Below are 23642 nucleotides of genomic sequence, written 5' to 3'. Positions count from 1 at the left end.
TGTTGGCAAAGTGGACAGGGATTGCTGCAAGTCTTAAAATGGATAGGATATTTGGAGACCAATTTGTAAAGTGTCAATAAAAATGTGAATTTATAAGCAAATTTATTTCACATAAATTCCTAATCCTTTATTTCCCTATATAATTGTGGAAATTCTGGTAAAGAGTATTTGGAAATGGAAATGTACTGTATTGGGTTGGAATAGAAAGTAATTTATTACAAGCTTCCACCCAACTAAAACATTCAAGCATCTGAAACCTTAAGCCATGTTCGATTATTCTTATTAGGGCTGTTGTTTATTCCACTCATAAAAACGGAAATGGATGAAATTTCTTAAACTAGGATTCACTGGTTAGATAGATCACTTATGCAAGGGCTTTTCTTTTCTTTTCTTTTCATCTTTTCTTTTCTTTTCTTTTTTTTTTCTTCAGTGAATGAGTGAAAATCCTCTTATAGCCACTGCCTGTTAAATCTTTACTACTCATTCCAATCCTGAGACTGCCATTGACGTCAGTAGAAATCCTTGATATGAAATAAAAATATTAAAAAAACAATAAGCATAAAGGACTCTGTGTGTTCGTGTTTATAGTAGGTTACAGATGTACGTACAGGGCTCTCTGCAAATTGGTCTACTTAAATAAAATGTGTGCTTTTGCTTGTACAAATAGAGTTTACTTATAAGATGAATTAAGTACGATTAAGAAAAGAAACTTGCAGTAGCTATAAGTACCTCCCGTTTTCCTTATTTTTTTTTTTTACCAGAGTATCTTCTCTACCCATGGAAACATTTTCCTCATGAAACTGCACTCAAATATTTATTTTAAGGTGGCCAAGGACTTCCACCTAACGATACAATGAAGTGTTTATACTGACAAATCTAAAACAAAGTGAGATGTTAGAATGTGGCTCAGTTGTTAACCTATGATTTTTAGAGGAGAAATGTTCTAAAAAAAGATTTTGAAATAGTATATGATTTGCTTCCGTTAAGATGAGACAGAACTATCTGCTTCTTTTTTTTTTAAGATTTTATTTATTCACTCATGAGAGACACAGAAAGAGGCAGATACACAGGCAAGAGGGAGAAGCAGGCTCCCCGTGGGGAGCCCAATGCAAGACTCGATCCCAGGACCCCAGGATCATGACCTGAGCCAAAGGTAGACGCTCAACCCCTGAGCCACCCAGGTGCCCTGAGAACTATCCATTTTAGAGACAAATTATCCTTTCATGAAGTTGGTTAACTGGAAGGGTAACGTGAGGGAGACATGCAGACATAAACTGGTGGAAATCTGACACTGGTGAGAATAGAACATTTTATTTATTGCTGGAAGGGTATGAAGGATATCTCATCGTGTCAGATGTCAAACTTTCCAATGGTTGTCTAAAGAGTTTTCTAGAGTCATAAGGAACTTTAGGTTTCATTCTGTATTCTTTCTGATATTAAGTTAAGCCTCTTTCCCCATCTGTGTGATCTTGGGAGTGCCTCAACCTCTCTGGACCTCAGGGGCCTTCACTATGTAGATATCACTCTCTACCTCATGCTGATGAAACGTGCAACAAGGTCCATGAGTTAGCATATAATACATTTGCATTAATTAATGAGTCACATGTCTAGACGTTGGCATAAAGTATATTTCCACATCTCTCTGAGGAGTAATCTGAAAAATGTTCGGAGACCCTCCAGCGATAGATTCTCACAATCGTTTTGTCTCCGTAATCTGGACGTTTCCAGGAAAAGTCATTTTTCTTTCAATAAAATGCCCAGATAATTGTCTCCATTTCCTATCAGTGAAATGTACTTGATTTAAGCAAAAGTGAGTGTCTGTAAACCAGAGTCCGGCGAACAAGAGAAGTTGGTAGCTAACCTGTTTCACATGTGGCAACCACAATTACATTTCATACTGGAGCTTGTTTGCTTTCTTTGCCTTCCCCAAATGGATTCCACGGTAGCTGGGAACTTGCAAAATTATTGCCAGTTATAACTAGAGGAAAAAAATATATTGAGTTTAACTTCATTAGAGCGACAGCACTTGTATCAACAGAGCCTGGCATAAAATGGGAAAGTTGCCGAAATCCATCAAGTGACGTCACTGTTTAGAATAGGTGGTGGCGACTGTTGCCACTCCCAATTCCAGATCTTCTTATTGATTCTGCTGTTGTGGTCTTCTGGCTCGATGGGCTGTCGACTTGGAAGACTGAGGCCTAGCAGGCGTAGGCCATGGGCAGGATGAAGCCGATAGACCTAGGTTAGAGCTGAGGTAGGGCAGGAAGAAATAGGAAGGTACAGGAGTCCAGGCAGCCGGGCAAGATCCAGGGCCAAACAGATTAATAAGGGAGCAGCAATGAGCACAAATGAACATGGATTCTAGTTCAGAAACCTTGATTTATTCATGTCTTTATTCCTCGAGCATTTATTGAGTGCCCAATATCCGTAAAGCACTGAGCTGAATTTTGACATAGACCAGACCTGTGTGCCTCAGCCTCAGCCATTATTGACATTTTGAGCCAGAAATTTCTTTGTTTGGAGGCAGAAGGGTTCCTCTGCATTGTAGGATGCTGGGCAGCCTCCCTGGCCAGTGGTGATTGAATGTCAGGAGCAACCCTTCTCCCCAGCTGTGTCAACCAAAAATGTCTCTGGACCTTGTTAAATGTCCCCCGGTGGGCAAGATCTTCCCCATCAAAGATTTTAGGCTAGAGGGATAGAAAACACAATCCCCATACCAGAGCCTTCACATTCTCGGAGAACATTACCTCTGGAACTCTTGAACATTGCCGCTTGTGTGTGATTTGGGGCTTTGCATTATACCTAGAAAGTTGTCTGATAGACAAGAAAATCCTTTTATTTTCGGTAAATTTTGGGTAGTCACTCCCAAAATTTTATCAGATAAGGAGGTATAAAGTTTAGAGGTTCTCCTTTTCTTAAGCTAACTTTCCACAAGGAGATTTCTGAACTTACGACTCTCCATATATTGTTCGACTGGTAAGAAGAAAGTAATATGCTTGAAATAATCAGGGAGCTTGTAATGCTGAACTTTTAGAGTTGACTTTATATGAAGCAGGCTTCCAGAACAGTGAGAAATCACTTAGGTAATTGGAAATGAAAAGTGTTTGTAAAGAATCTGATTCAAGAAGAGCCGTGTGATCCCATTCATGGTGATAAGAGGCAGAGACCAGGGAGACAGAGAGAGAGAGAGAGAGAGAGAGAGAGAGAGAGACATATGTGGGAGAACAAGGAGAAATCACTTTAGAAAGAAACTCTCTTTGGGGCCCCTGGGTGGCTCAGTGGTTGAGCGTCTGCCTTTGGCTCAGGTCATGATCCCGGGGTCCTGGGATCAAGTTGCACATGAGGTTCTCCGCAGGGAGCCTGCTTCTCCCCTGTCTGTGTCTCTGCCTCTCTCTGTGTGTCTCTCATGAATAAATAAATAAAATTTAAGGAAAAAAAGAAAGAAGGAAGCCCAAGGAATTGAGCATGCAACTTAATCAAAATACCTCTGCAGCACTTTGTTCATGTGATTTTGACTCAAAAGATCCCCAAGGGCAACACTTCGTTTAGGACATTGACCACTTGAATCAAATTTCATCCATTTTTTAAATCTCTAGGCCTAAGCAGCAAGCCATTCAGCCAAAACCCACCATCTCAGGGCTCAGAGCTCCGATGTCACCTCCATCCTGAGACTGACACGGCTGGGCTTCATAGTTCACACACCAGGCCCCCAGTTCAAAGCTAACAGTGTCTGACATATGAAGCAAACACATTCTGCAGGCTGTTTGTTGCAGCAAGAAGGCCCACAAGCTTCTGGGCCCAGCCCGTGTGCTGGGATCCCTGGCCATGATGATTAATGAGAACGTGGAATCACCATGACCCAACTCCCAGGATGGTGGCTGTTGAAAGAATTCAGTAAGAAAAACAGTAAAACAGAACATTAAGGTAAGCACTGGGCTCAAAAATACCTCTGGGAGGCAGGGAGGGGGCTGGTGGTGGGGTGGGTTAATTTGTTTTTATTTGCAGGTTTCATTCTAAAAGGTGATGTTTGCTGTTACCTCCAGAACTGGTCCAGGGGAGGAGATAGGCCCCCATGAAGCGGAGGTGGGCTTCCCAGGCAGAACCCTGAGGAGATGTTTGTCAGAGTTCCAGACGCAGGTAAACAGCCCCCTGGATTCCCTGAGCTTGTTGTTATTAAAAGTGGGTTGAAGGCTGATGAAAGCTCCCAGGTCAGTAGCCTCTGAAAACTGTAGTTTAACAGCAGGGAAGATACAGCAAGGACATCCTCCAGTGCAAAGATAACCGCCCCCCCTTCCTTCCAAGCACTGCCTCCAGCCGAGCCAGAGTCTTTGGCAATGGACCTCAACTTTGATTTGCAGGATCCTAGGGGAAGAGAAAGTTATTCAAACTCCAGGACACCTTCATGCCAGACCCTCATTTCTATAAAAAGACCACTGCTTGTCAGTGACCCTTACGGTGTCTAATGAGGAGCAGGGAAATGGGGAGCAGGAGTTCTCATACATGGAGAAATGAGCAAAACGGGAGCAGAGAGGGCCCCGCAAGAATGAACGTGTGTCACAGTGTTTCCAGAAAGACAAAGAGGTCCTTCGTCATCTTAAATGCTGACAAGTTCCTCTTGCATTAATCCAACAGATCATTTCTTATATGATCTCCTGAGTAGATGTAATCCTTCAGAAAAATTAATGATGAACATCATCTTTCCTCAAACACAGTTTAGTACTTCAATGGCTTCCAAAAATGGTTACAGAGTCACTTGATTAAAAAGGCTTTATCTCTGTTTTTTTTTTAAGATTTTATTTATTTATTTATGTGAGGCAGAGACAGGCAGAGACATAGACAGAAGGAGAAGCAGGCTCCCTGCGGGCAGCACGATGTGAGACTCGATCCCGGACCCTGGGATCATACCCTGAGCCAAAGGCAGACACTCAACCACTGAGCCACCCAGGTGTCCCTTTATCTCCATTTCTATTGCTCTTTTCTCAACTGGAACTGGGTTTCAACAACATTTCCTGAATTTTGGAGTATCTTCCTTTTAGTGCTTTCTTTTTAAAGTGTCTTTTCTTCAGGCTTAACAGGCTGGGTCTAGCAATCTTATGTGCTGGGTAACTGCTCTGTTCATATTACTTGACTCCCAATGTGAGACACATTAGAATTGATTTCAAAAATCCTGACTCCTTTTCCAGAAGGCTGTGGTTGATATTATTTCTATTAGTTACTATACACCTGATTAATTTCATGAGTAATGATGGATTGCAACCACAGAAGGAGCGTGTGGGACCTGTATTCTGGAAGTCCTCAACCCAGTAATGAACGATCTATAACACATGTGACTGCCTGTCCTTTGCTCCAACATGCTTTTGCACAGACACGCCACTCCCCAGCACACATGCACACAAGCCTCGGCTATCATTGCTGTTGTCTTCTTCATACTCCCCCTGTCTTCGCGAGACCAAGGCAGTACATATCCAACCACTGGAATGATATGTGGCTTGCTGGTTCCAAGTGGAATGGGAGAGCTTATGTAAAATGTGACCTCTGTAGAGAAAGAGACATTTGAGGGATTCAAGTACAGAAGGCATTTTGTAAATGATGTCGGCTGAAGCAATTCCTAGGAACTGACTCCTTAAAAGTATTAGCCTGTTATAGAATATTTCTAGAAGGAGTCTATTTTGTGTTTAATGGAACTTTTTTTTGGAAAACCTTGAAAAAGATCCAACATGTAGATATATATCTGAGTTAGCACAATTGTAAAAATGCAGTGTCTTCAAGGAAACATGGCCCAGACACCTATGCTTTAGCGAAAATGGGTTAAATCAGTTCTTCCAGCCATCAGATGAAATCAACTGAACTTGGAGGGCTGGAATTTTGATGACAGCAATAGAGATAATGTTCATGAAATCAGGTAAGCTGAAGCCCTGGGTATGAGTAGTGAGAGCAGGGTATCTGTACCAAGGATCTCCAGTCACTATAGGAAGAGATGAGTGCAGGAAGAAGCATGAATTGTCTCTTCTAATCCCCTTAAATCCTTATTTTTTTAATACACCCCATCACTTTGAGGATTTAGTCTTTCCAGCACCGTCAGTGATGTACTCAATTTATTGAAGGCCATAGACTATAAAGGAGACCAAGAAAACAGAGAAACCAGTGCTCAACCTAGAAAGAACTTCACCCACTAACTTAAGTAATCAACTGCTGAGTAAACAAGATGGATTTAACTGCTTTGGAAATATCATGAATTTTCTAATGTGCTCAAAATGCTAATCCCCTTAGCAAAAGTGAAATGTTGGCCAACTTAAGGTGCAAATACATTGATACACAGAGAAAGCTTTTTTCATTTTTTCATTTTTCTCTGATTTTCAATGTATTTAAATATATGAACACATTCATTGTCTCGAGGCAAGCAAGGTTAAGTTATCTCTGGTCATGAATCTAGATGAGTCCCTATGTCAGAATACAGGTAGCCATTCCGTTAATATTCCTCTGTTTATCTGTCAGAAACATTGCCTTTTACACTTAGTTTTATCTGGATTCTTTCACTTACTTGTTCATTCTTTTGATTCATTCAAAATTATTTGTTGACCATCAACTAGGTACAACATACTATGTATTAGGCTACATACCCTGGAAAACAGTAGGATGGTTAAGGCTTTCATTTCCATGGCACTCACAATCTAGTGGGAAGCTTATAGTCTATACTTGTCATCTGTCATTCATTTCCCAGAACTTAATGCAGTAATATTTGTAGATACGGACAGTTTAACGGCATTTTTTTCTCCAAGCACGTGAGATTTTTTTTCTTGGTACTCTAAATCAAAGAAAATGTAAATGATGTTCTACTATTCCTTTTGTTAGTATCACAAGCATTATGATTTGCAAATATTTGTAAAAAAAAAACACTACTTCTATGAACAAGAAGTGATTCCTATTTATTTTGAAAAGTGTTCCTCCTTCCTTGAGAGGTTATCATCAAGTTACAGAGACTAGATAATCTCACCAAATGATGATGAATCATAAACCAAGAAACCAAGATGAATCATAAACCAAGAAACCAGTCACTGAGTGCTAAGTATATGACTCAAACAAGGAGTCATATTAAAATGAAGGAAAGTGAATAAACTCTGGAGAAATCAAGGAAAAGTCTGTGGATAGGATGGTTCTGATTGAAGATGGAGCCTGGGAATCACTTAGGATGCAGCAAATAGCAAGGAGTAGAGCATAGCCGGTCAGAGAAATGATTGAAGCAAGGGCAAAATGTAGAATAACACTGTATTGACAAATAAAATAAATGGGTCACCTTAATGGAGGCAGGGTTTCTGGGAGGGGAGAATTGAGAGAAAGTAAGTGTGATAAAAGTAATGATAGAGATATACAAATATGCACTTGAATTTGTCCAATATTGGTGGAGGAGCTCAGGCAGGAGGGATGATGCTTACAGAATATAACTGTTAACATTTCCTAAGAAACACTTAGCTCTGAAAATCTGTGTTAGTATAGGGCTAATAAATATTGTCGTAAGAGAATAAAATGAATATGTGAATCTGAAAGCAAGTTGATCATAGTAATTCAAGAAGTCACAAATGGAAAATTTACCTCTCTCGTTTAGTTAAATTAAAATTCTCAGAGGCATACGCGAGCATTACAATAAGCTTTGCGCCCTCTCACTTTCTTTCCTGCCACTTCCTGCAATTAGATTCTACAAAAGGAAATGAGTTACATGCTTGTTAGGAAAATTTCTGTTTGATTTATGTATGTTGATTAATACTTTATTTTTATTTACGTGTCTCTGATCTTAACACTGTGGGTCTCATAGGTCAATGCTATCACAATAATCTATCAGAAAAATAGAAGTCTCTTGAAATTCAACAAATATGTGCACATTACTCGTGTGCCAACTTTTCTTTCGTGGGAGTTTCTCAGTTCACAAGAATATTCAGTTAGCAAGGAAGGGGTTAGATGAAGAATCTCCCTTTTAATGAAATGTATCAATAAAGGGAAGGCTGTAAGAATCCCCAAACATGGGTTCTTGTAAAAATGTCTAATGATCTTTTACCTTTCCATGTTATCAAGATAATGATGATTTGTGATAATTATTCTCCATCTCCAATTCAAGAATCTTTAACCAGGATGGCAAAAATTCAATTGAGGAGGAGGGTTAATCCCTGTGGCACAGAGGTGGACAGTGAAGACTCTTGATGGTAGAGCTGAAATAATTTTCTGTGCATTGAACACAAGTCAAGAGGAAGGAAGCAGAATGTGTTCTTATTCATCCAACGGACTCTTTGGGTGAAAGAGGTTAAACTCATGCTCCAGAAATGACAAAAGCTATGACCGGATCTTACCTTAAAGAACCTACGTACGCTCTCCTAGAACAGAAGGCACAATGAAGAGAGTGCCGTGGGAGAAAAACAGTGAGGTGGAGTTATTTTGGCCACTGGGTAAGGAGGAATGAATTCATTTGTACAATTTAAATGTGAGGAAAGGGATTGCTAAATCTTGGTGGTCTGGGTGGGCTCAATGTATCTGGTATCCATTAAGATCCAAAATTTACTCGAACCTACGGATTAATTCTCCTGCAGGAACTGAGGCAAACCAAGAGCAGCTGAAAGTTAATCAAGCACTGATCTCCCCCAATCCTCCTAATCACCGCCAGCTGTGGTTTCAAACCTCTGCTCTGAGGTTCCCTGGGGCAGTTCTGCACGAGCCCTGGAGTGAGCACCCTCGACTTTTGAAGGGCAAGAAAGAAGTTAATAAAATAAAACTTAATGCCTTCAATCAAGGAACTGAAGAATAGGACTGGGACAGTCCACAGCTTTCTGTGTATTAACCTCTTTCCTTTTTCCCAGCTGCCTATCCCTGGAAGGCGTAGGATTTCTTCCGAACATTTGCTGGGAATCCTTTATTGAAGAGAGTAAAACAATTGGGAACAGTTGGTTGTTGGTCCATTGGGGAATCTCTATCTGTGTCTTGAGAAGTGATTTTTTTTTATAATGCCTAACTAAGCTTTGAAAATTTTATTGATATGATAACAGAACTTTTGAGTTTTTATAATAAATGTCACCCAGGTTGATAGGAACATCACTGGCCCAAGCTTAAGGAAGTCAAAACATATTTTGAGTACACGTATCTGAGCCCAGGCAGTTAGTAAATTCTAATACTTTAACTGCAAAGCCATAAAATTTGCAAAGGTGCTTTCCATAAGGCCGGTAGTTTTGCAATTTTACTTTTAGTTCAGCAGGATGAATAAAAGATAGTGTGACAGATAAAATGCTATAATTATCTAGCTCTTCCTCCGGTCTCCTATCCGCCTCCAAAGTTTTGGTACCTAAACTTCCTTTCTGAGCCAGTTCTCTTCCCCTGGGATTTACCTTTCTCTTTGCTATCATAGTTCAGCTCAGAAACTTGGGCCTTCCCTCTCTGTTGACAGAATCATGAAACCACTTGTCTATCTTCTTTTCCAAGTGTCTGTAATATTTCTGGACGTCTATCTCCTTCAGGGTTATGCTTTGTCATTTTTGGCATACTTCTATGCTGGGGCTCTCTGGTGTAGACAGCAAAGTACAAATGTCATTCATTGTTGGCCTTAAGTGTTAGAAACCATATTTTGTCTACTAGGTTAGGCTTTCTTCTATTGTTAAAATACCACAGAATTCACAAAAGCATCACGCAAGCATGCACTGAGCCACCTGCAATTTAGGATTAAATTATAAAATGAAGCCATAATGGATAAACTGATGTCTAAGTTAACTTCTCATAAAAACATAGAATAGATGTCATAAGCATATTGGTTACGTTAACATACCAGAACTGCTCTGTGACATGGTGATTTGGGCACAAATGTTTAATCTCCATCTTTAACTCACGCACAAAGGAATGTATTGAGAGGAGAGTACGGAATCCGATTTAGAAATAAGGGAATGCTTCCATCCATCTATAGAAATTTCAAAGAATGACTCGATCATGTAAAAATATTAAAGGATGGATCAATTGACCCATAATACACTGAATGCAAGGTGGCTGATTAAATTGAAATTGCATGGAAGGTATGACTCCTGGAGAGCCACACAACGATCTCCTATGAGATCCTTTGAGATAAGCTGCAAAATGTGTGGGGGTCATGACAGGATGTGGGACCATTGGCCAGCCACAAATCCAGATCCTTGCCAATATTTTGGAAAGTTCTCCGGCACAAGAGTGTTGAGAAGGAGGGCAAGATCCCACAGAAAACTTACTCCTGCTTTTCATTTGATGCAGACAGAAGTGGTAGGCAAAGTAAAGGTTTGGCTGCACCTGTTTTCAATCATAGACACCAGGCCTAACAGATAATGAGGGCACTGCCCCCAAGAATCTTTGATCACTGCAACAAACAAAAAAAAAATCCCCTATGTAATCTCCCAGTACTTTGCAAGTAGAGACACATGGGGATGAGTAGAACAAAAAGGAACCAAACACGTAGCAGAAGGGCACTATAAAACAGAACTTTCCAAGTCAGGATGACAGACCAAACACATGTATTTGCCTAATTTTCTTCACCAAATCCCACTGAACTAGCAATAAAGCTATTGAAAAATAATGAAGCCACGGTAGCAGTAAGAACAAAGGATAAAAGGTGCTGTCAGTGATTTAAAATACTAGAAATCTTCCTTTCTTTCTTTCTTTCTTTCTTTCTTTCTTTCTTTCTTTCTTTCTTTCTTTCTTCTTTCTTTCTTTCTTTCTTTCTTCTTTCTTTCTTTCTTTCTTTCTTCTTTTCTTTCTTCTTTCTTTCTTTTCTTTCTTCTTTTTTCTTTTTTTCTTTTCTTTCTTCTTTCTTTCTTTCTTTCTTTCTTTCTTTCTTTCTTTCTTTCTTTCTTTCTTTCTTTCTCCTTCCTTCCTTCCTTCCTATTTAGAGAGAGTGAGAGAGAACATGCAAAAGCAGGGCAGGGGGAGTGGCAGAGAGAGAGAGAATCTTAAACAGGCTCCATGCCTGATGAGGAGCCCGATGTGGGGCTTGATCTCAACCCTGAGATCATGATCTGAGCTGAAATCAAGAGTCGAATGCTTAACCAACTGAACCACTCAAGTGACCCCCCAAATCAAAACCTTTCTTAAAGAACAAACTTGTCATGTAATTGACATTATAGAAAAAGCAAACCTAAAGCTGAAGTAATGTTGGAGCAGCTGACTGCAAGGTAAGATCCGGTCAACATAGAGACAATGGCTAGGCTGTGCAGCCCTAGGGATTGGAGCTCACTGGAGGACAGCTGCACGGACGAATCCCTTCCTCTCTTCCAGGAAAATGAAGCAGGTACCTGCTGCCTTTTTTCCCAGCAGAAGCCCTAGCAGCTGCTCTCTAGGTTATACAGAGCAATTTTTGGAGATGGCATTGAGCCTGGAAGAAATTCAGAACAGAGACATATCTAGTTCTCTACCTTCCAATAGATCAGTAGGGAAAATTCTCCATCTGGCAGGGAATGACACCAAAGAAGCTTCATGCAGTCTGCATTAGCTTCCTGTTGCAATTGTAGTGAATTACCATATATCTAGTGGCTTAAAACAATATATATTTACTATCTTACAGTTCTTTTTCAGAGATTTTTTGAAGGTCTTTACAGAGTGAAATCCAAACTCTAGATCCAGCTGCCGAGGAGACCCTGTTATGCTGTGGGTACTGGCTGTGGCTTGGCAGGTGGCTCTGGCTTCCCACCCTTCTGTTCCATGATGTGGGTGGTGGGCAGTACCTCAATTTGGGTTCCACATGCTCATATGATCAGGGAGGGGCTTCTTAGGGCCAATCTTACATCTTGAGTCCCAGGGAAGCATGATTTTCACTTTGACACCCAGCATACGAAGAGGCTGCCACAGTTAGAATCTGGCTGTGGTTGTACCGCTTTCATAATAGGATAGAGCGGAAGGAAGAGAATAGTAGGTTTCTCAATACTACCTCACAGTTCTGAAGATCAGAGGTCTTAAATGGGTTTTCTTGAGCTAAAATCAAGGTGTCAGCAGGCTCTGCTCCCTCTGGAGGCTCTAGAGGAGATTGCTCCCTTGCCTTTTCCAGTTTATGGAGGCTGACTGCATTTTTTGGCTCGTGGCCCCTTCCTCCTTCTTCAAAGCCAGGAGGGTAACATCTTTGAATTTCTCTCTGATGCTAACTTTTCAGACTTATAAGAACTCTTGTGATTATATTGGTTTGTACCCAGATCATCTAGGAAAATCTCCCTCTCTCAAGACTTTTAACATAATCATAACTTCAAAGTCCATTTTGCCTTGCAAGGTGATATATTTATGGTTTTCAAGGATTAGAAAACAGGCCTCTTTGAGAGGGCTTGTCCCACCACTCACAACTGAGCAAAGTGATCCTTAATCTGGGGGGACTAATGCCTTAGTTCTCTCTGTTCATATGATATAAATGGAAATCTGACTGTGAATTCATAAGAATCATGATCTTTGAGATAAACAGGATCTATGCATCAGTAGAAGAAACTCAGTCAAGTTGCCTATGCCGATATCATAGCTCATCATTCACATATGATTAACCTCAAAGCAGAAACAGTAAATTTAAATTTAAATTTAAGATTAATTTATTAATATATTGGAGTCCTATTGTATGCCAGGAATGGGAGATAAATGGGGAGAAATATAAATATCAGGTCTCAGTATCATGTAAGTTATAGAAGAGGAAATTGATTTATTCATTTGCTCCTTTGACAAAAGTTCTCTGTGGCAAGGACTGCCATAGCCACTAATATTTAACAGTGAGCTAAACAGAAAAGCTCCTGCCTTCATAAGTTCACATTCTAGTATGAGGAGATAGACATGTATCTTAATATATAGGCATATATTATATATAATGTAGTAAATATATTTCTGTATTTGTATGGACACAAACTCTACTGTAGCAGGTGATGATCAGTGATGGGAAGGAAAATAGAGCAACATAAGAGGTGTTTTAAACATTAAGATATAATTACCCGTCCAATCTAGACAATTTTGAGAAGACTGGAAGATATTATTAATCATTATGCCATGACAAGGGGCATAATCTGAGACTAGCCCAGGCAAATTGGAAAATAGGATCATTGTAGATGTGTGTACATATGTATGTGTGTGTGTGTTTGTGTGTGTGTGTGTGTAGGAAGATAACAGAGTGTGTTATATACACAGAAGATCTTATTGACTCAGTCACTTAACTTCAGAGATTTGAAGAAAGAGTAAGGAAAACATAGGCTGTGGATAGTGCTATGCATGGTCTTAAAATAGAATTGTTTTGTTTTGTTTTGTTTTAGAGAGAAAGAGTGTGCTACACGCACTCAGTGTAGAGCCCAATGCGGGGCTCGATCTCATGCCCTGAGAACATGACCTGAGCTGAAATCAAGATTTGGATGCCTAACCAACTGAGCCACCCACACACCCTCAAATAGGCTGCTTTTTTTATACAAAGAGGTTAAAAGCTACTTTAAATTACAGTCAGAGAAAAACCTTAAAGAGATGACATTTAGGCTGAATCTGAGCAACAAAAGGAAGCAGCCATACTTCCATCAAGGAAAAAAACTTCTATGAGTTTCTACTTCCAGTTTTGATCGATAAGCTTTTATTGGACAAAGTGTCCTAGAGATAACAACTAAAAGCTCTGGACAAAATACAGAAACAATTACCCAAAGATGCTGGAGAATAACTGCAACGTGGCAGAAATTAGTTGGGGATTGACGCTTGAAAGAAGGAAATGGGATTGAAAGTTTTCTAGTCATTGGTTCCAGACTGAGGACATGTACCATTCTGGGTCTCAAGTGGAAGCTGTGGGGGCAGCAGGGAGGGCTAACACTTCTATAGAAAACCCATAGTGATTCTGGTTTGAAGAACCAAATGATGAAGTTGGTGTGTTTTCTAAGATACACAGAATTCCAAGCGTAAATTAAACGTGCCGTGACTTAGAGTGACAGGTGGAAGGCAAAGAAAGAGAACTTGCTCTTAGCATTTGGGACGTGGTTGCTTCCTTCCCTCCTCCTTCTTGGGAATGGAAACTACAGGTCATCCAGATAAAGATCGCCATTCCAGATTCCCTGCAATCATACGTGGTCATGTAATTTATTTCTGATTAATGGGGTGTAAATAGCAGCAGTATGACAATGCCAAAAAGGGCCCTGAAAGGGTAAGAGCCATATATCTCTCCTAACACCTGTCCCATCTTGCTGGGTGAAAAGTGAGTAGGATAATCAGTTGGATTTGAACATGAACTGACCTATCTCTGGATTTTGTTTATGTAAGAAATACATTTCCGTTTGTAATGACACTATTATCAGGGGTTCTCTACTACTCACACAACCTCCGATAACCTTCACTTTTTAAAGATTTTATTTATTTATTCATGAGAGACACAGAGAGAGAGACAGAGAGAGAGGCAGAGACACAGGCAGAGGGAGAAGCAGGCTCCATGCAGGGAGCCTGACGTGGGGCTCGATCCCGGGTCTCAAGGATCACACCCTGGGCTGAAGGCAGGTGCTAAACCACTGAGCAACCCGGGCTGCCCCGATAACCTTCATTCTTAAATTTTTCCCACGTGTGCTTTTATTAAATCAATTCTAAATGCCAAGGACAAAATTATTATTCATATTATGGTAACTATTAATATTTTTCTCCAATGACCATTGTGGTTTTGAAAATGCTGGGTTCCAGAGAACCTTCCGGTTCTACACAAGTTGTTGTAGTGATTCTGCACACATGGCATTCCGCATTTTTGATATGCATGATTTATATGCTTTCTTTGACACCGTTACAAACACAATATTTATCTGCAAAGTGTTTGCATTTTAGGAACATGTTCCTTTGTGCTGTAAATTGAACAGATCATGGTGAAAATTTCACAATGAGATATCGCTATTATGATACTTTTCCTGAAACTTGAGGGTAGAGCTTTAAATCGGTCACCATGTATTATTTGGTTTAACAAATCAAGGTTTTCTGAGTATTGTGCAACCAAATAAAAATACAGGAGCAAATAGTAATTGAAATGTAAGTAAAATTGCCATTAACACTTCGAAGCTATTATTTCAAGGATGTCCGTGTTGAACAAGGTGATCTTGTGGTTTCTGTACAATGCCTCAGCCATCATTGGAAGTTAATCATTTAATAAACATTAAATTTATAAAATAAATATAGTAATAAGATAATTATTTACCTGTTTTCACATATTAGGATTTCAAGTAAGATTACATGGAAAATCTGCTTACTTATGAAGAATTTGAAAATCATGGAGCTAGCATAGATAGAAAAATAAATATCTTTAAATATTTAATGGTTGCTTGCTTGCTAAAAAAAATTCTAATGTGGAATGACTCTAACAGATTACTTTTTAAAATAAAATGTTTTTTTCTCTAATGCGCAGTACTCACGTGTTTATATATTAAACTTCAAAATTTAGCTTCCTTGAAACCCACTCGAAATGAATAGAAAAGTTGAGTATACATGTGAATGTAAGTATATTAAATCATGTTGATTATGCCAAATCTATAAAATATAGAGTAGTTATATTACATTACTTGTAACACGAATAAAAAGAGTAATTTGGATGATTTAGTTAACCTACTAAACATACAATATCTGTCTGCAAATTTTTCTAAAAAGTTGCCAAAACCTAGTTATGTCATTTATGGAATCCTATAATTATCTTCCAGATTCCCTTTCAAATAGCCTCTGGCTACATGCTTCACAATGACTGTTTCTATTTTGCACAGATGCTTATTAATAGTAGCCAAATCATCTTTTTTTCTCTACACATCAAAATCTCAAAGAAATCAGGGTTATCAACAGTGAGTCATCATCTCATTGGAATTGAGGGGCTTGTCTTGATGGTAACAAAGTCCCTTTTAAATTGTTGGCAGCTAGCAACATTTTTAGTAAAGGGGAGTTAAAGCCATTACCCTAAATTACTTCCTCTTGGAAATGCTACAGTGTTATATTTTATATCATTTAAATCATACTATGCAGCTGTAAGCATATTATATTTAACAATTTGAAGTCATAGCTAGGCTATGCACTTGATTTTCTCATTAATGCTCTATCTGAGCTTTTGGTTGAGAAGGGGGTGACAGTGCTTCCATGTAAATTCACTCCAGGCCAATCCAGTTTCTCGAGTTGTACTATTTGCTTCCTTCTGGCCTAACCAATGCTGACCTTTTCTAATCAAATATTCCCTAAGCTAGAAAGAATGGTACAAAAGAATGAATTAAACTCCGATTTCACAAAAAGTTCTTATTAAAATTGTGATCAGACTGTGATGATCTAAGATTTGATCTCCTGATTCTGTCCATTGGAAAAAGTGATCAGTTTCTGTTCATTTTAAGGTTCGTGCCTGCCTGGTCATTCTTTAGTTTTTAAATTTTTTTTAAAGATTTTATTTATTTATCCATGAGAGACACACACAGAGAGAGAGAGAGAGGCACAGACACAGGCAGAGGGGGAAGCAGGCTCCATGCAGGGAGCCCGACATGGGACTTGATCCTGGGTCCTCAGTATCACACCCTAGGCCAAAGGCGGCGCTAAACAGATGAGCCACCCGGGCTGCCCTGGTCATTGTCTTAAAATGTAAGAAAGCTATAGAGTAAGCAGAGTACAAAACTGACAATTGGATGAAAAGTGTGACATTTAGAAAGTATAAGATTTTGGTGGGTCCTACTAGGCCCCACTTGTAATGAAATTAAAATAAAAAATTTGAATGGCAAATGTTCGTTTTTGAGATTCCAGTCACATCTCAATTTTCGTCCTTCTGATGATTCATAACAAGATGTGGAAAATGGAGCAAAATCAAGTATTGTACTAACATGGGTGTGTGTTCTTTGTTTACCAAAGAGCCCCTCGTTAAAACTTAAGGTCAACACAATGCTTGGTTTTACATGACAATCAATAGCAAGCATCCAGATCTGTTTACTCAGATGTATTCGAATATCAGTTCACTTGACTTTTGGCACTTTACAAAAAAGAAAAATACTATTTTTTGTTTGCTTAATTGAAGTCAGAGATATTAAAATCCAAAATGGTTTTCATTTTTCAGATCCTCAGGTGTTTTAGACTAAAACGTGAATCGGTCTGCAATGTCGAATGGGTTAATACAATGTTTTTCTGAAATGTAGATACTTTGATTACTTATAGGGCATGCACACAAAATTCAAATCTAATAAAACATTCTTATATAATCTTAGTGCACATCAGCCAAATATCTTACCATCACGTTATTTGCTCTATGGGAAAAGCAATCTAAAATGAAAAGTGGTTGATGTTAATGCAATTGCATTACATTACATTTAGCAATACAATACTATGTTAAATTTGGGTGAGAAATGGAAAATCTTTGAAGGTGAAAGAACCTGATTATGACTCTTTATCTTATAAACACATTGTATTTATTAAATTCCCATGGTTCTTTTAAGCATAGCTAAAAGAGGATTATAAGGGTTTTCCCCCCCATGTAGCAAAGTAATTTATATTCTATACCAGAATGCGTTACTGTAGGTGATGATATTCATTTGTGAATAAAAGGGAGTTCATAGAGAGTTAGACCTGCCCAGAGGTCTGATAGAAGTAAATACGGTCTTATTAAAGAATCATCCTAGTTATAGTATAAATGTTTTAAGTAGGTAGTCTAGGTTCCAACGTTGCCAAAATATGCCTTTAATTTAAAAGAACTTATTTTCCTTCAGAATGAGAAAGTCTGCTTCCATTTATTTCAGGCGACCGAAAGACAACGGGGCAGAAGGAAAAGTTTAACACTGGCACTGCAGTGTCTTGGAGCTAATCGTTTTTCACCAAACACACACATGTAGCAGCAAAACATCCTTAAAATGTAAAACATCTTGCTTTTTTTAATAACCCCTCATGGTATGTTTTTGCTTTAGCAATAATTGTATTTTCTTTTTTGCACATTTTATTTAACAACATTGCAGTGCCAGATAATCGGTTCCATGTGTTCAGGGTACTAGCAAAGTGCCTAACGGAGAAACAATTAACTTTATTGGGCTCCTGTTATTGGCAGACACAGCCTGACACCCTTACTTTTTCATGGTGCTGAGCCACATATGAGCTGCAAAGAATTTGATGTCCTAAGTAATCACACAGCAACCTGAATTGAGAGCCAAGTTGTCGTTAAAAAACATCATGATCATGAACTAGAAACAGAAGTTAAAGTCCATGACAAGATCAGAAGATAAAGTTCACTTTGGTTACAAAAAGCACCATGATTAGCGTAGGGCGTGTAGCCAATGGTTGATGAGCAAGTCTGGACTTTTGCAGAAGAACGTACAGCATGGTTGGAAGCCAATCCGAGCTCTGTGATTGGAATGCAAGCCCAGCTCCTAGAGTTATAGGCATTGAAACAATGGTTAAATGCAGTTAAGTGCAAGGAGTAACATAGTTAGGTTTTATCAAACATTAACACTTGTGCTGGAGAGTCCATAAAATTCTAATTGCCCTCTTCTGCAGAAAGCAGCCCCAAGAGGTTCTTTATGTACAAAACAGCTCTGACTTACCCCAGGAGTACCATGAGAAATAAACCCTGCTAGCCTAGCAGCTATTGATTGGTCAAGGAAATGATGCCAAAGCTGCAGCCACGATAAATAAGTTAGGCGTGAGATGGAACAACCAGCCCTGCTGTGACCCAAACCAAAACTCTGCATTTCTTTGGACAAATGGAACAGAATGAATCCTCTCTTACAAAGCAGTGAGAAGGGGAGGTATACTCAGGGAGGGAATATCATCTGGTGGAGGATGATGTCCTAAAGAAACCTGAGCTATGGGTCTGCTTCCCCATGCAACACACGATACATCCCAGACTTAGAAGTGCTGGCACCCAGGGTACATGTTACCCTGCCACTCCCTGTGCTCCTGTAATAAACCCCCATCGTTGGACAGAAGCTAGACAGCTCTTTTGGATTAGGTCTACTCAACTCACACTATGTGTTCAACCCATCCATCTGGATCTTAGAAAACGGCTGTTAATGAATGAAACATAAGATGAGACTATGGAATCTGACAGGGAAAGTCTCATTGATAACATGTTGCTCTAGTGAATCCTTAGTGGAAGGAAGCAGCACAAAATTAAAAAAGCAACTCCAGGGAATTTGAACCACTGAAAGGAGATGAGCATGTGAGAGAGGAAGAAAGCGGTGGTGAGGACATATTTCTATTTATTTTTGTTCTAGATGGTTCCTCTTGAAGGGGCACAATCAGCAGGGCACCATTGGCACATCATATATGTATCAACTCTTAAATTCATGAATTTAATTTTTTTTAAATGACACACATAAGCTATCCCACTACTTATGAAAATATGGCCCCACTGAATTCTGAAATGCTTGGAGATGATCCAAGGATTATTGCTGCTAATGCTGAATTTAACATTATTTTCCTATGTTAAGAAAAACAAACAACTGAATAAAACTACTTCAATTTTAGATTTTTTTTTTCTTGAGTTAGCCTTGTATAGTTAGTACCTGTCTTATCTACGTTAGCATCCAATATGTTGGAATCACTCTCGTGATATGATTACACAGGTAATTTCTTTTCACGTTTACCATTTCGATATTTCACAAATGAGATTCCTAAATTGTGGCAACCAGGGGATATAGGGCTCAGATTGTGCCTCAGGAGAGAATCCATTGAGACAAATATGGATGGTGGATAGCCTCCAGCTGCCACCTTTTGGGAAGGCAGGCTACGCTCCTTCCAGCCTTATCCCAGATAATGCCTGAGCACAGCTGGGATATTAGAGCTCAGCGTCTCCTTCTGAATGAAGGATTCTTCTTACAAATGATCTTTCTTGCTCCCCATCAGCCTGGCTAAGATTTTGTCAGAGCAGTCCTACAGGGTGAGGCCCATCCTCCTTCATTTCCTTCCTTCCCTCTCTTCTTTCAAAGATGTCAGACCTCTATCTGCTGTCTTCAAGCCTCTTCCCCTTTTTAATCCTTCAAAGATGTTTCTTCAATTAATGTGCTTATATCTAATTCCATTTTTATGTCTGTTTCTTAGAGAACTCAGATTGATACTCTGAAATTCAGGTACTCTGTTTCATAATGTTAAAAATTATCTTTCTAGGGGCACCTGGGTGGTTCAGTGGATTAAGCATCCGATTCTTGATTTTGGCTCAGGTCGTGATCTCAGAGTTGTGAGACCAAGCTCTGCGTCAGGCTCTGTGCTGGTCGTGGAACCTGCTTAAGATTCTCTTCCTCTTTCTGCCCCTCCCACCACTTCCTCTCATTAAAAAAAAAAAAAAAAAGATTTATCCTTCTACAGGATACGTAAAAAGTGGATGATATTACCTATATGGCTGAATCAACTATCACTTGAAAAAAAACTAATGTCACAAATAAGCTCGGATGGACTAGTACAGACTAATTTACAACTTGTAAGGAACCTGTTTGGGAAGAAATGTAAAGGAATATATATATTTGTAATAGCAGGGCTTGAGTCACATTATGGAAAGATCTAGAGTGCACAGTTTAAGTATAATGTTTCCTATCATATACTAAAAAGAGACATAACTTTTATACCGCAGCAGTCTCTGAACAAGAAGTCTTCTTTATTTCTATGGTATATTCTATTAATGAAATGAATAAAATGTTTTATATGCCATCCATGTTTTCAAACATTACCGTGGTTATAGTTACATGGAAATATAACCACGTCCTCAGGCATAGCATGGTGTATGAGCAATTAAATGCAGTTCAGTGTGTTTGCCACCCATCTCTGCTGGGCGACAGAGTCATCTAAGCAGTTACGTCACCATGTTCAAAAATCATTCTAAGTGGTTAAAGTTGGTGCTGGAACATAGTTTGGCATTCCCTTTCTTTAGCCACTGATACATTTTTTTTTCCCTGAAAGTCGATCTCATTAAGCATAACCTCTCTCTCAAACTACTTCACCCTATATCTGGAAAAACGATCTCACTCAGACTTCTGTGATCCCGAAACTAACTGATGAAACATGCACTCAATCTGTCTCAAAATGAAGTGCCTAAACTAATTAAGCTAAAAATATTCTTAAACTCTCTGGGTCTTCTGTTCCAACCACCCAGAAGACATTTGGATTTTTAGCAGCCCCAGGAAAACAAGAATCTTTTTTTTTATTCTCAGGGTCGTGTGAGAAGGGAAATTGATTTCATATTATATTTTGCACTTCATTGCTTCTGCCTCCCCTGTTGAGAGACCCTGTTAGATCTAAACAAAAGACATCACTTTTATGAACTGCCTATAACTCTAGGTCTTTGTTGGGTTATGGAAAAGTCTGCCAGTGGAGAAAGCTCGAATTCAGAGTGCTCAGTGAGGCTTGCCCAATGGAGGCCAGCTCCGTAAATCATATCTGACAGCCTTTTGTTAAAGGACTTTCTCAGCTCACGCTGTGGTGCTCTATATGGTCCGAGGATACAACCCCCACCCCTACCCCGCACCATACCCATCGCTATTGGAACCCACGATTTTTATATGTGAAGATTTTATGGTGCCTGCCAGCACCGACCAATCTAATTCTCGACTAGTCTAGTTACAGACTCTACTTTTTGAAAATAATTGAGAGAGCCTCAAAGGTCTTCTCTCTCTTTCTCTCTCTTTCTCTGTAGATGATGATACTATTGTAATTTACCTTTGCATCTTGCTGATAAGAGTTCAATAAATGGAGTTAAACTTCAAATGGCACTGTTTTGCAGGGGCTATTTCTAACTTTTGATAGACAGAAAATGATGTCAAAAATAACGTATAACCTTTTAAAACCCAGGAAGCCACTTACTTGCACCTCGGCCCCTTTCGTGAATCTCAATAGCTGAGATTGTCAGGGGCTCAAGTGAAGGTACCACCACCATCGATTCTTAAATAGATCGAGAAGTGAACATCGCTTCCTTGAATGGCATCACTCTTTATAGCCAAGAAGAGAGTGACTCTGCCTCTTTATGAAATTTGTTTTTTTCTTTTTTTTTCTTCTTTTTTTTCTTTATAAAATTTGAAGGGAATACAGTCACTGTCAGATTTCTACCCTTACCTCAGCTCTCCCTCTCCCACTTGACATTACTTTGTACAGCAAAACAGATGCTTGCATCTGTCAGATTGTCTTTTCATTTTACACTTTGCCGATACCATCTTTGTTGTGTGAAGAGCTGTGCCTCCAACTGCTCATACTTCCCGCAGACAAGTCATTTTCACCTAACTTTATATTAATGAGGAGCTTTAATCTTAATATTTATGTTGTTTTAGCATCAGCAAAGCCTTCATAAATGGCTGACATTCTCAGATGTCATATATATGTACAACTGTGAAAAAGTTTAACTTGGTTTTCTCTAAAAGCACCATTTAAGAAAAAAAAATTAAGAATGGAAATTGTAAACCCTGTGATCTCAGGCCAATGTGGTAAAGATATTCAGACAGTTTCTCCAAAACATTTTGCTCTTATTGGAGAAAAACCATCAATATAGATGAAAGTTAGAAGGTAATATTATAAGGTGACTCGTTCTTAGACAGACAAGAGAGCTACGGACATAATCCATGAGTGCAGTTTCTGCGCTGATGGCTCAATGTCTATATCAAAAATCCTAAAGCAGTGGTTTATCTCTTCTTTGAGCTTTTCATGTAATAAAAGTTGTAACAGTAAAATTGTACAGAAGCCAAAAGTGTACATAACAGCTCCTCCGAGTGGCAGTTGGCTCGGAGCAAATCATTTTAGAGTCTCTTTTTGAAATGATGGAGTCCTGCATAAAAGGCTATTTAAGGTGTTGTCTCCACAGGGAAGCCAAGGGGATCACTGAGGCAATTACCTTCATAACACAGGCAGAGAAATGCTGTTATTAAGGGGAAAATCAGTATTTGAGGCTGGTTTCTATTTTTCCTTAAATTATTCATTCTTGCTAACTTCATTAATCGGATAATGTAGAAAATATTTACTTTCTTTTTCACTTCCAACAGTAATTGTGCATCAAGAGCTGCATTCGGACCACTTCTACGCAAATCAAAAATTACCACCAAAAATCAAGTCCCCAAGTGGCTTGCTGCCCCAAATAAAAGTTTTGGTACCCAAACAGAAGGTTTAAAATCCCGATTCTACATGTAGCATTTCTGACCCTGGGTGAGTCATTTAACTTCTTTAAGCTTTATGGGGCTTAAGAATCATACCTGTTCTTTGTAACTCACAAGGTTGTTACCGGAATCCAATGAGATAAATTGCGTGGAGGTCATTTGTCGCACACCACGTAAATATCACCTGCTATATCTATATAAAATACATTTTGGATTGTTCGAGATCATAAATAACTGCCAAATTTTTATTTTTACTCTTTCCTCATCTCTGGTAACACTTTGTAATTTTAATAGTCAGAAAGGGAATAAGAACTTAAAATGGTGCGTACCGTGCTATAAATAAAATACGTTGAATGATGGCTTAAAGCAGCCCATGGACCAAATCCTCCTTGCTGCCTGTTTTTGTAAATACAGTTTTATCAGATTGGAGCTATGCCTGTTCATGAATGTATTGTCTCTGGCTGCTTTCACACTGTAAGGGCAGAGTTGACTAGTTGGGCCAGAGACCATATGGTTTATAAGCCAAAAATTCTATCTAGCCTTTCACTGAAAATTTTGGCCAGTCCTCGGCTTAAAGGGACAACATGGGAACAAAGCTGTTTCATAAGACATACCTTTTGT

Source organism: Canis aureus, chromosome 16 (genome assembly GCF_053574225.1).
Source record: "Canis aureus isolate CA01 chromosome 16, VMU_Caureus_v.1.0, whole genome shotgun sequence".
Classification (NCBI taxonomy): Eukaryota; Metazoa; Chordata; class Mammalia; order Carnivora; family Canidae; genus Canis; species Canis aureus.
Note: the sequence above shows the minus strand (reverse complement) of the source record.